Here is a 13474-nt window from a genome sequence, read left to right as displayed (position 1 = left end):
CACTAGAAAATTTCATTATTTTATATCTTTCATATTCTTTAGAACCATGGTGACCACTTTACCAAAATAAGTGAACTTTACAAGGCTTTAAGGGATTTATGCTTGCTGGTGAATACCATAATTAACCCTTCTTTGTGCAACCCAGTTTCTCTGTCTTTGGTTGAAAATTATGATACCTTCCCAAACAGTCAGCTGAATGAAATCATTAGAGATATCACTGCACACACTTGAAATGCTGCTCAGAGACTGGTTCAAGGTAAGTTACATACTGTATTACTGCATACACTGTCAGAAAAAATGTGCAAAATTTGTACCTTCAGGCGTACAATGGCTTGTCACTGGGGCAGTACCCTCAAGGGTACACCTGTTGTACCCTTTCACATGGGTACATATCTGTACCCTTGCAGTATGTACCTTTCAAAGGCAAATATGTACCTCCTGCTGACTAAATTGTACCTTATAGTGCTATGGTACCACAGTGTACCTTTAAAAAAAGTGCAAATGTGTCCTTTTAGGGTACTGCCCCAGTGACAAGCCTTCTGTACCTTGTGATGGCAAATCTGTACTCCATACAACATATTAAAAAGGCCAGAATGCTATTCATGACATTTATTGAACATTCAATACTTACATTCTCACATTTTTCACACGATTAATGTTTTAATCTCTATCACAATGGTTCAAAAGGATGCATACTGAACAATTTTTAATACTCTTTTTAACCATGTAAAATCTTTAATAAAAATTGTAAGCAGCAAAAATATCAAGCTTAACAATATAAACTCTGTATAAAAAAAAAATCTGTATTTTCATTTCATTAACTTTTTAAACCTGTATTAAAACATGTAACATTAAGAATAGTAATTTCACTTTTTTAAAACAGCACTAAATCTCATGTTAAGTAAATTCACAAAGCAATCTTGTGTACACATTACACATTAATTGTAACTTTATACCCTTAAAACATTTGATCATAAACACAGTACTACACATTTAATTTGAATCTTTTAAACATTCTTGAGTATCACAAACAATTTATCATTAGCAAATTACATATCAAGGGCCTGAAAGTCCATCTCTTGCCCTGGTTTTATTACACTTCATTCAAAGTCAACTTTAACTGTGCATGCATGAAAGTGCGAATCATACAACACTGGTATTAAACACTTGCTGCACAAAAACCATACAGTGTTGATATTTAAAATGTATTTAATCATGGTTGTGAACCAGACCAACATGTTGAACTAGTTTCATTAAGGTGAAGGTTTTTCTTCTACACCTTGTGCATCGATATGGTTGTGGTTAGCACATGATATTAAGTACTCGGGTGACAGTTATTGGAAGGGGCTTGCCACCCACCTCAGTAATCTTTGCTATGGGATGCTGCAGGAAGGTCAGTGTATTCTTCATGTAGGGTGGATAAGCCAAGTTGAAAACATAGTGAGCAGTGAAGGCTGCAAGTATCCCTTCTTCATCTCCTATTCCCCTGTACACCTCCACACCATCTGCTTTGACAAGGACTTGAACCCTCTTGGAGAAAGCCATTTTCCAGGTAGTTTCTACCAACTGTATGGTTGGGTATGGATTATCAGCATTACACTGTGAGAAGAAAAGAAAATATTAAATATCTACAGGTATTAGTAAACCAACGCAACATCTGTCACAACTACATAACCAGACCTGTTCAGATTATTACAAAGTGAGAGTTTAACAAATAGTTCCATACCTCTCCCAATGTGATTAAGCTCTCAGCTTTCTCTTTAAAGATGTGGGGCAGCAGGATCAGTGCTGCACGAAAGTCAGAATCTATTGTAAAAATAAATAAAGTTTAAGTACTTTTCAAACATTTTATATTATAAATAGCCTGTATCTTATTCATTAATTTAAATTTTTAAATAGTTAGGCTCAGTAAGGTCCATAAACTGCTGATCAGAGTAGGAGTGTGCAGTAACCAAAATTTGGACTATTGTCTCCACTGCTATACACTTGCATGTTACAGTGCGGTGTCTTAAATTAAATTATTAATTTATAATAATTATTATTATTTAAAATTATTATTTTCTACTTTAGGTTTGAAAATGTTTTACTCTACATTAGACTATAGTATATATAATATAGAAGTTCACTTCTAGAACTAAAATATACAGATAATGTACTTGCCCCCTTGTCATCCAAGATGTTCAATGTCTTTCTTCAGTCCAATGCATTTATGTGATTTAAATTGAAAGTTATTATATGGATATGGAGCTGAACAAGTTAATTAAGGTCTTTAGGATCACTAGAAAGTTACAGGCAGGTTAGCTTGATAAAGGTAGGAGCTAAACTCTGCAGGAAAATGCATCTCGCCAACCAGAGTTGAGAACCTCTGGCATAACGTTACACTCAGAAAAAGGTACAAAACTGTCATTAGGGTAGTACCATAAGGTACAAAGCTGAAAGGTACCAATATGTACACTTAACGCACTAACAGAGAAATGCATTTTTCCCCTGAGAGTAACTGATTAGAAGCAAAATTATTTAATTAAGCAGCTCATAGAACTTACAGTAGTTGATCAATTGGAATGGTTATTACCGTCGCGCTCACCGCCGCGTGAAAACGTCAGCGGCCAAAATAAATTAGTTGCATTTCAAAGTCATTCGTAAAATGGCCGCCAGGTGGCGCAAAGTGACATTTTCGCTCGTTGCCGTAAATACAACAGTGACCGTTATACAGCGTATCTCTGTATCTGTTTATTGTTATTTAAGTTCTGGATTATTTCAGGTACTTTAAACACATTGTTGGGTTGCTCATGTTGGCTCATATGAGATCTTCTTTGTCTTTCGGCTGTTCCCTTTCAGGGGTCGCCACAGCGAATCATCTGCCTCCATCTAACCCTATCCTCTGCATCCTCTTCTCTCACACCAACTAACTTCATGTCCTCTCTCACTGCATCCATAAATCTCCTCTTTGGTCTTCCTCTAGACCTCCTGCCTGGCAGTTCCAACCTTAGCATCCTTCTACCAATATATTCACAATCTCTCCTCTGAACATGTCCAAACCACCTCAATCTGGCCTCTCTGACTTTATCTCCAAAACATCTAACGTGGGTTGTCCCTCTGATAAACTCATTCTTAATCCTATCCATCCTTGTCACTCCCAAGGAGAACCTCAACATCTTCAGCTCTGCTACCTCCAACTCTGCTTCCTGTCTTTTCTTCAGCGCCACTGTCTCTAAGCCGTAAAGCATCGCTGGTCTCACCACTGTCCTGTACACCTTTCCTTTCATTCTCGCTGATACTCTTTTATCGCACAACACACCTGACACTTTTCTCCACCCATTCCAACCTGCCTGTACCCGCCTCTTCACCTCCTTTCCACACTCTCCGTTGCTCTGGACCGTTGACCCCAAGTACTTAAAATCCTGCACCTTCTTTACCTCTGCTCCCTGTAGCCTCACCAATCCTCCTGGGTCCCTCTCATTTACACACATGTATTCCGTCTTGCTGCGGCTAACCTTCATTCCTCTGCTTTCCAGAGCATACCTCCACCTCTCCAAATTTTCCTCCACCTGTTCCCTGCTCTCGCTACAGAGCACAATGTCATCTGCAAACATCATAGTCCATGGGGACTCCTGTCTTACCTTATCTGTCATCCTGTCCATCACCAGAGCAAACAAAAAGGGGCTTAGAGCCGATCCTTGATGCAGACCCACCTCCACCTTAAACTCTTCTGTCACACCTACAGCACATCTTACCACTGTCTTACAGCTCTCATACATGTCCTGCACCACTCTAACATACTTCTCTGCCACTCCAGACTTCCTCATACAATACCACAGCTCCTCTCTTGGCACCCTGTCATACGCTTTCTCTAAATCTAAAAAGACACAATGCAACTCCCTGTTACCTTCTCTGTACTTCTCCGCCAGCATCCTCAAAGCAAATACTGCATCTGATGTACTCTTTCTAGGCATAAAACCATATTGCTGCTCACAAATGCTCACCTCTGCCCTTAACCTAGCTTCCACTACTCTTTCCCACAGCTTCATTGTCTGGCTCATTAGCTTTATACCTCTATAATTGCCACAGCTTTGCACATCTCCCTTGTTCTTAAAAATTGGCACCAATACACTTCTCCTCCATTCCTCTGGAATCTTCTCACTCTCCAAGATCTTGTTAAACAAACTTGTCAGAAACTCTACTGCCACCTCTCCTAAGCACTTCCATACCTCCACAGGTATGTCATCAGGACCAACAGCCTTTCCACTCTTCATCCTCTTCAACGCCCTTCTCACCTCACTTCTACCAATATTTGCTACTTCCTGTTCCACAACAGTCACCTCTTCTACTCTTTGTTCTCTTTCATTTTCCTCATTCATCAACTCCTTAAAGTACTCCTTCCATCTTCCCATCACCCTCCTGGCATCTGTTAGTACATTTCCATCTCTATCTTTAATCACTCTAACCTGCTGCACATCCTTCCCATCTCTATCTCTCTGCCTTGCCAACCTGTACAGATCCCCCTCTCCCTCCTTACTGTCTAGCCTAGCATACAAGTCCTCATATGCTCTTTGTTTGGCCTTTGCCACCTCTACCTTCACCTTACTCTGCATCTCCCTGTACTCCTGTCTACTCTCTTCAGTCCTCTTATTGTCCCACTTCTTCTTAGCTAGCCTCTTTCCCTGTATACACTCCTGGACTTCCTCATTCCACCACTAAGTCTCCTTGTCCACTTTCCCCTTACCTGATGATACACCAAGTACCCTCCTACCTGTCTCCCTGATCACATTGGCTGTAGTTGTCCAGTCAACTGAAAGCACCTCCTGACCACCCATAGCCTGTCTCAACTCCTCCCTAAAGACTTCACAACATTCTTCCTTTCTCAGCTTCCACCACTTTGTCCTCTGCTCTGCCTTTGTCCTCTTTGCCTTCCTCACCACCAGGGTTATTTTACACACAACCATTCTGTGTTGTCTGGCTACACTCTCCCCTACCAACACTTTGCAGTCCCTGATCTCTTTCAGGTTACAACGTCGACACAAGATGTAGTCGACCTGAGTGCTTCTGCCTCCACTCTTATATGTCACCCTATGTTCCTGCCTCTTCTGGAAGAAAGTATTTACTACTGCCATTTCCATCCTCTTTGCAAAGTCCACCACCATCTGTCCTTCTACATTCCTGTCCTGAAGACCAAACCTGCCCATCACATTTTCATCACCTCTGTTCCCTTCCCCAACATGTCCATTGAAGTCTGCACCAATCACCACTCTTTCACCTCTGGGGATGCTCTGCATCACTTCATCTACCTCACTCCAGAATTTCTCCTTCTCTTTTAACTCACATCCTACCTGTGGGGCATAACCACTAACAACATTGAACATTATCCCTTCAATTTCCAGCTTCAGACTCATCACCCTATCTGATACTCTCTTCACCTCTAGAACATTCCTTACAAACTCCTCTTTTAGGATAACTCCTACTCCATTTCTTTTCCTATCCACACCATGGTAAAACAATTTGAACCCTGATCCTAAGCTTCTAGCCTTGCTACCTTTCCACCTGGTCTCCTGTACACACAGTATATCCACCTTTCTTCTCTGCATCATATCAACTAACTCTCTTCCCTTCCCTGTCATGGTCCCAACATTCAAAGTCCCTACTATCACTCCTAAACTCTTGCCTTTCCTCTTCTCTCTCTGCTTACGAACACGCCTTTCTCCTCTCCTTCTTCTACATGAGATGTAGTTTACAAATGAACACCTGGTTGGGTTATTTTGACCCAACAACTGGTTTATTCATTATTCTTTCCTTTCTCCAAATATCAGCCTGCAGAATGTTTGAAATATTACTGTTATTGTGTCACAGGTGTAGTTTTAAGAGTTGTTTAGGCAGGAATGCGTGTGTATACAGCTCAAAACCTCCATCAGTTGTTAAAGATAGCGGCTATTTAGAAAAAATGCCCAGTGATTTCTGAGCTTCAGGAAATCTCCCGGCGCTCTGCGCATAACACCGGGCCAACTCATGTCGGAAATAATTTATAAACGGTTTCTAAACGTGGGCTATTGTTTTTTTTTTTAACTTATAGTATTTGTTAATTTAATTTAAATGAGGTTTGGGCTCAGGACTTCAGAATCGTGATTCTCCTCTTTAATTTACTCCATAGTTTTAATCAGCGCTCAGCCGCATGCATTAAGTTTTCCAGAGCGCACCGGCAGAAGTAGACTAATGATTATGAACGCGTCGGGAAAACAGCAAGCAGACTTAAAAAAAAACGTTTGCGTTCATTTTCTGACGCGCTCAAGTTCACCAAAAACAAAACAGAGCAGCACAGCTTACAACACTTACAAAATCACAACACTTACAAAATCACAACGTTTTTTCGTTATTGTGAGTGCGCTTAAATAAAAGTTAAGTCTTATAAAGGCATGTAGTCTTATATAGTTTTATTATATAGTTTTTGCACATTAATCTGACAGCAGTTTTTTCAGCCTGTCACGGCGTGCGCCCAAATCAATATCGCTCCTCGCTCACTAGTTAGGCGGCCTCCCCTTCAGACATGCGAAGCAGCGGGACCGCAGAATTACACATGACTGGTGAGCTATCGTTACTATGGTTGCCCGAGCTTGCACCCCGCGCTATAAAATACTCGGGGTTTGTTGGGCTACAGTGGATTTTACTACGCGCTGTGTATGCAGCGCGCGTGCAACAACGCGGAAGTGCGGCATGCAAGCAGGGCAAATGGAACGCGCCCCGGTGACTTCAAAGGAGCGAGACGTGGGAGGGGGCCATCCGCGGAGAGCAGAGTCAGCGCGAGCAGACGGATGGCCATTGCACTCACACCGCGTAGTAAAATCCACTGTAACCCAACAAACCCCAATCATCACCAGCCGTGCCTTATTCCGTCATGTCATGTGGGCATTATAAGCTTTGTATTGAAAACTTCTAACTAAAAAGTGGCAGCTGGCACGCCTAAAAATAGACGCAGGTTATTTTTTTAATAGTCTAAATAAAAACCCTCCGATTTAATTTCCTATAGTCTAACCAGCGCTCAACCGCACGCATAGTTTTCCCGAGCGCGAGGAATTTTTTTGTGCTAAATAATGTTTATGCAGTATAAGAATTCCTATTAATCCTGGGTTGTTCTTTTAGTGTCACTATAGTGCTTTACAATGCCAGAAAACATTCAAATACAAATGATTCACCCTCCCCAGGTGTGAATCGGCTGTTCTCACCTATACATTCAGAGAAACTGTAATGGACCTCTCCACACTTTAAAAACCTCTTGAATCTGAGGCTCTTCTGGAGACTTTCAGTGATTTCAATTTGTGTAATTTTAATCTCCTGGATTCTAGATTCTAAAGTTGACATTGTTACCTTTTTTAATCATTGGAATGGAAGAACTTGTTATTTTCCTTATGATAGCATAATTGCATTGTTTTTAATCAGTCTATACACAATAATATTATTTGGTATTTATTTATTTATTTATTTTTTAAACGGGTATGGGGGCTATCTTGGTTCATTAATCTCCGTGCCTGGTTTAGTATTCAGTGCGCATCTGTTATATTACAACTATCATAACACTCAAATACCTTTTATTGGGGGTTAAGTGACTGATGTGCCTAACATTTTTCAGCTGAGCCTTTGTTTCACTGAATAATCAACCACCGCGACACCCCCCTCTCTCTCTCTCACACACACACACACACACACAGAGCCGACCAAATCATTAGCACGTCCCTCCCCCAAACAGCACAGACATTTACTTACACCTGAACTGAGTTGTTTGAGTAACATGGGTCGAACCCGTTACAAATCATAACAGTCTACTGCATTTCATTCTTATAATAACGCAAAAACACAAGCGGGGCGGAATGACCGACATCAGCTGACGCAGTAGAACGTCCTAACACTGTTTTAATTTTATGGTAATTTATTTCAGTTAATAAATCTACTATAAATTTAAAGAACACAAGAAATAAGATGACATAAATCCATACACGCTTTTTTTCTACAAGTGATAGAATCAAAAGGCTCACTGTGTTAACATTTATTGTGCTTAAATTTGATCCTAATAAGATTTGATTTAATTTAAATTCTAGAACAGTGGCAGCTGGAACACCTAAAACAGATGCAGGATTATTTTTTTATAATCTAAATAAAATGATGTTTTAAACGTGGGCTATTGTTATTTACATGCAATATTTGTTAATTTAATTTAAATGGGGTTTGGTCTCCGGAATGTTGAGCATCAGGATCCTCTTCTTTACTTTCCTACGTAGAATCAGCGCTTAATCGCACGCATAAAGTTTTGTAAATTCGTTTAATGTTTAATAGTAAATAATGACCCCCGTTGCGCTGTACCACCGCTCGGAAAACCTTATGAAATACAAGTTTAGGACAATTATGATGATCTGCCACGGCGTGCGCGTGTGATGGGTGTACGCCCAAATCTACTATAACTACTCCCTCACTCCGTAGGCTCCCTGAATAGGCAGCAAAGGGACGCCAGCCGCCTATTCGTGCCGGCTGGCGATAATTAACGTTAATATGATCTCGGGCTTGCTCCGCATTATAAAAGCAAGGCGCGGAGGTTTGTCTGAGGTCTGGGAAGTACGTGATGTAATGGAGAATATGAAAGAAGCATGTCAGTGGGGAGATGTGACGCACCCCGGGGACTTTAAACAAGGACATTAGAATTCCGCCCTTTGATCTCCGCGCTGAGGACAGCGCGAGAAAGAGCTGCGCGAGCTCCCGCGGCATCTTCACTCCCGCACCGCAGCCCCGCTGCCGAAGAGGAAAAGTGTGGTTAGGTTTTTGCGTCAGCGAGAACTCGCGCCGGCCATCGACAGCGGGAGAAGCGCCGTCACGAGGGAGCGTGCAGGAGCGCTGCCTCCGCGTGCTCAGTTCTGCCACTCGCACCAACACTTATCGTCAGCTGTGTGCCCGCATGCCAGTGTGGCACAGCCCCCGGAACTGCACATGCACAACCTTTATCCCATTCTTTCCTTTCTCCCTCCTTCAACACTTTCCTTCCCCATTTTACCTAAATAAATTACCCTTTTCCCGTAAGACCTCGCCTCGTGTCCGTGCTTTATGGTGCCGCCCGTGCAACATGGGTCGAATCCGTTACAGATCATAACAGTCTACTGCATTTCATTCTTATAATAACGCACAAACACAAGCGGGGCTGAATGACCAACATCAGCTGACGCAGTAGAACGTCCTGACAATGTTATAATTTTTATGGTCATTTATTTTAGTTAATAAATCTACTATAAATTTAAAGAACACAAGATATAAGACGACACAAAACCCTACACGCGTCTTTTCTAATTACACGTGATAAAATTTAAAGGCTCACTGTGTTAACATTTATTTTGTTTAAATTTGATCCTAATAAGATTTAATTTAATTTAAATTCTATTAAATTCTACATTTGTATCGTCATTTTGGTTCTGTGATTATAAATTTTTTTAACTACAATGTTTTACTTGATTTTATCCGCTACTACGTGCAGTTCTAAAACTCTGTGTCTCATTAATCCAGCAGAGAATGAACTAAGGCATGAGGCGTCAGCCTGTAGTTATATAGCGCCACTCAACGGTAAAAGCCAGCAAACGCACAAAGCCAAACGGTACCGCCGAGCACGGCGACGGTAGGACCTACAGTCCGATTGATTAACCACTGTATTTCACACGTTTACCAGTTTTGATAAATAACGGTACTGTAAACACATTTCACTCGTTGCTCTTGGAAGGGCTCAATGCCGACGTGACGTAACTCCTCGATGTGACAGGACAAATGATTCTTATGTTTAGAATGTAACGTTATACCAAATAAAACTGATATTAATCAACACGGATTATATTCGTAAATTATAGAATTTCAGGCTGATTAGGAGACAGTGTTTTGGAAGAAAGGTTTCCCCTTACACGTCAGGTAACGTTAAGCCTAGCTACAGACGCAATGTCAAGTGAACTTGAATCAACGGATTTTCACAGTACTTAAAGCAAAACTTACCTCTGAATTTCTTTGCTTCGCCTTCAGTGACATTTACTCCAGCTTCTTTCAATTTTTGAAGAAGATCCTCCGTCGACAGCATCAGCAGTGAGTCAGCCATGATGTCGAATAGCCGTCGAGCACAATCTCAACTTCTTCGCGCGCATAAAATGCTCCGCGCAGGGTACAATTGGACGACAAAAAATTAAAGGAGAGTGGCTGCGAAAATGCGTACTTGAACTTTGAAGCAAAGTAGTTCACCATGTAATGTTAAATAAACGTAAAATACATTGGGATTTTACTAAAAAAGATTAGTACATGTATTTGTTTAACTCTAAAAGCAAAACTTGAAACCGCTCTTATATAAGTTTAAAATTACAATTTATGTGATTTATGTTTAAAAGTTATTATCTTGATGATCTGCATAATCAAAATGTCATGTGCTTGTGTACTGTTCAGAACTACTCAGTGAAGATGTGAGCTCATAAATATATTTGGGTATTTTATGCATCTTTTCCAAATAACCAACTCATGAAAATGATGAAATTATTTTATTCAACACTATTAATTCTGTGATAAATCCGGTGTTTACTGGTTTGAATAATATATCTGAGCACTCCTGTGATGCATTCAAACAGTACTTTTTGGACAAGGTTTTGTCTGTCAGGCAAGCCATCACACAAGTCCCTGTTGCTGTCATATCTTCACAAGAAGCACAATGTGTGCTGGAGAACTTTGAGGCAGTTACTCTTGTGGACCTCAAAAAAGCTGTCCATGAATTGAAGATCACCACTTGCCCTCTTGACGCTGTTCCGGTGAGGATAATGAAGGAAGCTATTGACATCATGGGCCCCAGCCTTGTGGCCTTTATAAACAGTTGTCTTAGTTCGGGCACAGTTCCAACTGCTCTCAAGCATGCCATTCTTCGACCACTGTTAAAGAAACCAAACCTTGACCCTTCTATATTGTCCAATTTTTGTCCTATATCTAATTTGCCCTTCCTGGCTAAGCTGTTGGAGAAGCTTGTTGTTACCCAGCTTCAGTCTTATCTCCAATTGCATGCTATTGCTGATAAATTTCAGTCTGGTTTCAGGTCTCGGCATAGCACGGAATCTGCACTACTTAGGGTCCATAATGACATTCTTGGAGCCCTGGACAGAAAAAATTCTGTGGTTTTGGTGTTATTAGATCTGACCGCTGCATTTGATACTGTAGATCATGCCATTCTTATCTCTCAACTTCAACACACTATTGGATTACAGGGCATGGTTCTCAAATGGTTTTCATCAAATCTCACAAACAGAACTTTTTTAGTTATGCTAAATGACCTTTCCACTTCAGTTGCTTCTTTGTCATCAGGTGTCCCTCAAGGATCTATTCTTGGTCCTATTCTGTTTTCACTTTATATGCTGCCATTCGGTCAACTCATCTCCAATCACAATGTCCGTTTTCATTTCTATGCAGACAATCTTCAGATCTACCTTCCTGTGGTTCTGAGTAATGGTTCTGCATTGGACTCTCTTTATAACTGTATTTTTGACATCAGAAAATGGCTTTCTCATAATTTCTTGCACCTGAATGAAGAAAAGACTGAGTACATTTTGTTTACTCCGGATTCATCTAGCAGTTCTCCCAGTTTTGGTCCTTTAACACCTCGGTTTGTTCCGGTAGTGCGCAACCTGGGTGTTATTTTTGACAGTGGCATGTTTTTTGATAAACAGATAAGTGCAGTTGTGTTTTAATCTACAACTTCACAATTTGTACCCTAAGTGTCACAAACGCACCCGAACCGTACCCTTTTTTCTGACAGTGTAGGCTAAATAAATGGCTACATGATTCTATTCAGATTGAAGCTAAAAATTTACATCAATCTGAAAGGTATCATAATTTAAAACATATAAGGGTTTATTTCAATCTTTCAGTTAGCCTAATAGCAACATAAAAGAAGGAAAAAAAATATTAAATACACATAAATACATATAAATTACATTGCAGAAATGTTTTTAAATTATTTAATTTTCATTGTTTCTATTCAAGTAAGTATTAGAGAAAAGAGATACAAAGTTCAAAGACAAAGGGTCAGAGAAGGGATCCGTATTATTGATCCAGCAGGAACTCTGATACGATGAAGACGTGTCATTAGAAGAAGAGTGTACAGTGTCAGAGGATCAGGGACCTTGAAAATGTACATGTTGCACAGTACATAGTCGAAAGAAGAGGAACAGACCAGGGAAGCTTCATTGTGGGAAGGAGTGTGAATAACCAAAGGACTGAATTTCTCTGGTGGGGATGTGAACAGGGTTGTGTCAGACCTTTATAGGCAGCTTTTCCAGTACATGGAATATGTGGACAGTCTACACCCTGATAATGTGATGCACTTATAGTCCCTCAACTACATCTTCCTTAGGAGAATTCAACGGTCATATGATGAACTTATCAGACAATGAAATTACCACAATATGAGAACAGAGGGTGGCATAAAACCACTAGCATTGTGGTATTCTGGTATGATAATTGAGCCAAATATTGTCCTTAATATGTCTGACATAGATGACTGCAGTATTGACTTTGTTAATGAGAATATGACACAGATCTAGACTGTAGCAGACACAACAAACACTTTTAGTGTAAGTACCTGTACTACAGATACAGTACTGATTACCTTCAAACATTATTGGATCCCTTTGAGACAAATCTCAAATAAATAACCGCTCTGCTGAATCCCCCAATGGAACAAATCTTCATGAATCACTATATGATTGGAGTTTATATGCCTAAAGGGGTGAGAAATAGGAGTTTATTGTGAATAATAGGATACAACACTACTTAACTGTTTTGGACTAATTGTCATCAGAATACGCATAGAAAGAATCCAGTTTGTTATTTTCAAGATTATCTTTTTTACTGCTTTTTAATAAATCTGTTTTTATGGCGCATGTTTTATGTTTTAAATGTCTTCATTCATAATGAATCATTATTTTAAAAAACTACATTTTAAATACACTTTGTACTTTAAGCCAAAAGAGCTTTTTAAAAACATGCATTTTTTGCTTTCCATAGCAATAATTGTCATTTGAACATTATTGAACATTACGTTTTTATAATATGTTAATTTGTCATTATATTAATGAAAGATATAGCCTTGTTTATAAAATCAGAAAACGCTACATTTGAGATCTTCTGGTAACACAACCGAGAACAAGATCATGGGATATTAACAGATAATATCAGATAATAACAATATGGTGCAATTTTACAAAATAGTACTAAATTTAAACATTTCAAAACACCAAGGAGCCTTTTACTGCTTCAATTAGTAGATTTTCCCATTCAGTTTCATCTTGTACACCTCTTGGTAAAAAAAGAACCATTGAACATGTTGATGCAGAAGGACGTCTTCAACAACCATTGTCTTATGTATAAAAGTCAATCTCTTCTGTCTTGTAAAAACCCAAGGGAGGAAGACAATCAGCACCAGTCAAAAGATCCTCAA

The sequence above is a fragment of the Clarias gariepinus genome, chromosome 16 (assembly GCF_024256425.1).
Source record: "Clarias gariepinus isolate MV-2021 ecotype Netherlands chromosome 16, CGAR_prim_01v2, whole genome shotgun sequence".
Classification (NCBI taxonomy): domain Eukaryota; kingdom Metazoa; phylum Chordata; class Actinopteri; order Siluriformes; family Clariidae; genus Clarias; species Clarias gariepinus.
Note: the sequence above shows the minus strand (reverse complement) of the source record.